The sequence below is a fragment of the Eumetopias jubatus genome, unplaced genomic scaffold (assembly GCF_037043125.1).
Source record: "Eumetopias jubatus isolate StellerSeaLion01/CBP00866 unplaced genomic scaffold, mEumJub1_p1.0 scaffold_1, whole genome shotgun sequence".
In the NCBI taxonomy this organism is placed as follows: domain Eukaryota; kingdom Metazoa; phylum Chordata; class Mammalia; order Carnivora; family Otariidae; genus Eumetopias; species Eumetopias jubatus.
Genome location: NW_028274807.1, coordinates 138090113 through 138094811, shown reverse-complemented (window position 1 = coordinate 138094811; position 4699 = coordinate 138090113).

The following is a 4699-nucleotide window of genomic DNA, read 5'->3' as shown; positions in this document are numbered from 1 at the left end:
CAAACAATGAATCATGGAACACTACATCAAAAACTAATGATGTAATGTATGGTGATTAACATAACAATAAAAATTATTAAAAAAAACAAACTTAAAAAAGAGAGAGAGGTGGGAACCTGGATGGCTCAGATGGTTAAGCGTCTGCCTTGAGCTCAGGTTGTGATCTCCAGGTCCTGGGATTGAGCTTCGTGGCAAACTCCAGCTCAGCAGGGAGTCTGCTTCTCCCTCTGCCTCTTCTCTCTGTTCATGCTCTCTCTCTCTCTCTTTGTCTGTCTGTCATTCAAATGAATGAATAAAATATTTTTAAAAAGAAAAAAAAACATTGCATGGGAGAAGTTTTCAAAGTCAGGAGGCAATACAACTAAAGAAAAGATTAAAGAATTTAAAAAGAAATAAAGTAGGCATCATTTGATGTGTTCACAGAAAATCCAAATGGATCTAAAGATAAATTATTAACATTAATAAGTGAGTTTAGCAAGGCTGCTGATACCACATCAATATATAAAAATCAGTTATATTCATATGCCAGGATTAAGCAGAAAATGAAATTTTAAAAAGATATTTGTAATAGCACTGAACTGTGTAATACATTTAAATGTTTAACCCATTTACATACATAATTTTTATCAAAATTATAAAAACAAATTTACCAAATAATCACTCTAAAAAGGTGCTAAGTAATTTTTTTGTTACTTACTGTTGTCATGTAAGTTTTCAAATATATATTTTTTTTCTTAAACAAAAGAAGAAAACTATCAAATATGGAGTATTTACCTTCAGTAATTCTGCTAAGCAATTTGATTTACTTCTTGAAACAACAAAGCAGTACAAGCATCATCTTCATATGTTGATTAGGAAATGTGGCAGTGTGGGTACCATGGCTGGAACTCCAGTCTTTCTGATTTCAAAGCCCAACTCTTCACCTTATTTATCCTTTCTTACTAATCCAATTTAAGAATGAACAGTTCCCAGGGTACCTGGGTGGTTCAGTTGGTTAAGTGTCCAACTCTTGGTTTCAGCTCAGGTCATGATCTTAGAGTCCTGAGATGGAGCCCTGCATTGGGCTCTGCACTAAGCATGGAGTCTGCTTTTCCCTCTCCCTCTGCTCCTCCCCCTGCTTGCACTCTCTCTCTCTCCCCCAAATAAATAAATAAATAAATAAATAAATAAATAAATAAAAATCTTAAAAAAAAAGAATGGGCAGGTCCCATTTATGTAATTGCTCATATTTACCCCAAATGTCCTTTCAACATTTTAATATGATATTTGCAAAGTATCAAGGTCATGTTATCATAATGCTTTTCAATATCACACTTAAAGAAATTGACAAGTTTATATACTATATTCATTGTAAAAGCCAGGAAATAAATATTTATTCTGACATTTGTGGACAACTAACCAATGTTTTTCTAATTAATTAATGTGAGACTTTATAGTTCTGTCTTTATTATGAAGTTGCTGAATCAAGTATTTCCCAAATTTACTTGTAATATTCTGCATATTGATGTCTTGGAAGGAGGTGAGGATAGATAAAGACTTCGTAAGTACCAATGCCAGCAGGTCATCATTGTCCTAAACTTTCTACAGACCTTCAATTTTATTAATCAATTTCACAAAAACCCTACTGCATACCATCTATGTACAAGGTCCTCATTCATTCATTCAACATATGTTTATTGAGGATCTACTATGTGCCAGTCACTGAACTGTACTCTGAAGATAAAACTATAAACAAAAGAGATAAATTTCCTGCCCTCATTCCAGGTGGGCTTTGTGTACGTGCTGGAAAAGCTACCAAATCCAAGTGTGGCAGGATTTTTAAAGCCATGGGGAATACAATCAGCAGTGCTTTCTGGAAGTGTAAACCATCTCCCTCTCAGCTAATAACCTAACTGGCCCTACTGCTGATTCTACAGAGTCTGTTTGGTTTTTTAGTTTTCATTAGAAAGAATAATGGCTCTACCAAAAGATCCTTTCATTAATAAGAGTTAAATGTAAAGTGACTAAAAGGGGGTGTCCCTTAAGGAAAAGTATGATAAAAAAATCACTGTTTTAGAGGTCAGACTTCTATCTTGATCCTACTTGAACAGGTTACATAAGGAAACCAGTGGCAGACCTGTAAAATGGAATTTACATTTCATGCATTTTGTTGAATAACAAGGTAGCATTAATAAAAAGTATGTTTGAATTGTAAACAAATACAAAGTTCTAGTTAATGATATGCATCCTGGAAGAAGTGCACTGATGCACTGAAACTTACTTTGAAATAAATTTTAAAAATACATATTGATGGATGGATAGAGGCAAAGATAGATGGATGGGTTTGGGATAAAGCAAATATATGAAAACGTTAATCGTAGAATACAGATGGTGAATGTCTGGGTGCTGGCTGTATAAGTCTTTCAACTTCTCTGTATGTTTGAAAACTTTTACAATAAAATGTTGGGAAAATGTGAAGCACAAAAATGTTAATCAAAAAGTAAAGTAAATGCTTATTTTTAAGGATGCATTACTACTTTTCTGGAATTGTTTAATTTTTCATTATACAAATATGCATAAGTACATTCTTATAAAAAATATTCACACAATACAGATAAAATTTCCCTTGACCAACACCCCAAATCCTAGACCATTCTCTGGAACTTAATATCACTATGAAATCCATCGGTATGCTCCAAATTCATCCATATATGTGTATCTAAGGAAATATGCCAGTCTTTCCTTCTCTTAAGTAAGTTACAAACTCTGTGAAGACAAAAACCACTGTTGTATTTTTCAGCTCTACACACAGCATCTAGAGTTGCATCCAGCACATAGTAAGTACTCAAGAAATATGTGTTAAATGAATATAATTCTTAATAATAGGTTGATTAAACCATAAGCTCTGGCAAATAGCAGGATAGTAGTAGTACCCTGTAGAAAACCACTTTCTCTGGCTTTCCTATGCCAATTTGGAGTTAGTCCCTCCAGTCCATCCTAGATAGAAAGTTGAACACAATATTGACTTGTTAAAGTGATCACTTTCCAAAGTTAGGTAGTTATTTACTCACTCATGCATTCATCAGTGCAATTAATAAGAATTTACTGAGTATATCCTATGCACAAAGCACTATGCTTAGGCTCTCCAGTTACAACAGGATTTTCCAGTCTCTGCACTATTGACATATTGAACAGGACAATCCTTTGTTGTAGGGGTTGTCTTGTGAATTGTAAGTTGTTGGCAGCATCCCTGGCCTCTATTTACTTCTGTCTGTAATACCACTCCTTCCAGCTGTCACGATCAAAAATGTCTCCAGATGCAAAATCACCCCCAGTTGAGAACCAATGGGTGACAAGGAGGTTGTGACCTCTATGTGGGGCAGTGGCCTAAGGCCTCTGTACAGCAGTTCTCCCTTGAGGGCACACACTATCCCATAAGATGAGGACTTAGGTTACTGTAACTTTAAGGATCCAAAGACCACACCACCCTCCCTAACCACTATCTCTCTAGTGTCTAGAAACTTCTAGAATCATAAAAAGAAAAAATATATAATTACTGTGCATTTCCAGACAATAAAGCTACTCCTTTTTTCCAAATGCCCTGTCCTTCTGGGGGACAGGGTACAGATAAGGCTAGAGGGGCTTGGAGAATGAGATCAAAAATTATCCTTAAGGGGCCCCTGGGTGGCTCAGTCAGTTAAGTGTCTGCCTTTGGCTCAGGGCATGATCTCAGGGTCCTGGGATGGAGCCCGTCATTGGGCTCTGTGCTCAGTGGAGAGTAGGCTTCTCCCTCTCCCTGCCACTCCCCCTGCTCCTGCTCTCTCTCTCTCTCTCACACACACACTCTCTCTCTCAAATTAAAAAAAAAAAATTATCCTCAGCCCATCCAAGGTGAATCTCACTCTCTTCTGAAGGAGAAAACTTCCTGGTGCTCTCTATAGAGTTAAATAAAACAAGCACAAATTTGACCCTCACTAGGGCATCAGGCTATGCACCTAACTTCCCTAAGTCACGGGAATGCCCTGAAGATCACCTGACAAACTGGCCTCTCACTCCTCAAATTCAATTCTATAAGCACAGTTCCTAGTCTAGGGGTGGTACATAGCAAACAATCAATAAATACTTGTTTAATGGATGGATGGATGGATGAATCATATTATATAAAATGTAAGATCAATGTGATACTCAACTTTTACTATTGTCTACAGAAATTATTTGATCCTGCTCTGTGATTAAAGCCACATATTTTTTTCTTATAATTTGCAACGCCACCAAATGTACTTGCTTTTTTCATTGGACATTAATTTACTTTTACATGATGGTTAACCAACCTTCAAACCAATTTGATGAAAGATATATTTTAAAGGATAATAAAAAATAGATCTTTAAAATATCTTCAAGTTAAAACCGTTAAATTTTCATAAAGAATATTTCAATTTAATTATATCAATATTTCAGATCTATATTGTCCATTTTTTTGTAGAATGTTAAGGTAAGTGTGATTCATTAAAACTTCATTCGTTCATTATGAAAATGGAATAGCAATTTATATTCATTGTGAATGGACTCATTATGGGAGCAATTTGCAAATTACATGAAGTCTTTACTTTCTAAAGGAAGCCACATATATATTCACACGGCAAGTTAATTAACCCATATTCCCTACTTTACAAATTTTGTTTTGTACAAATCTCTCAAGTTCATTTTATCTTTTACATAG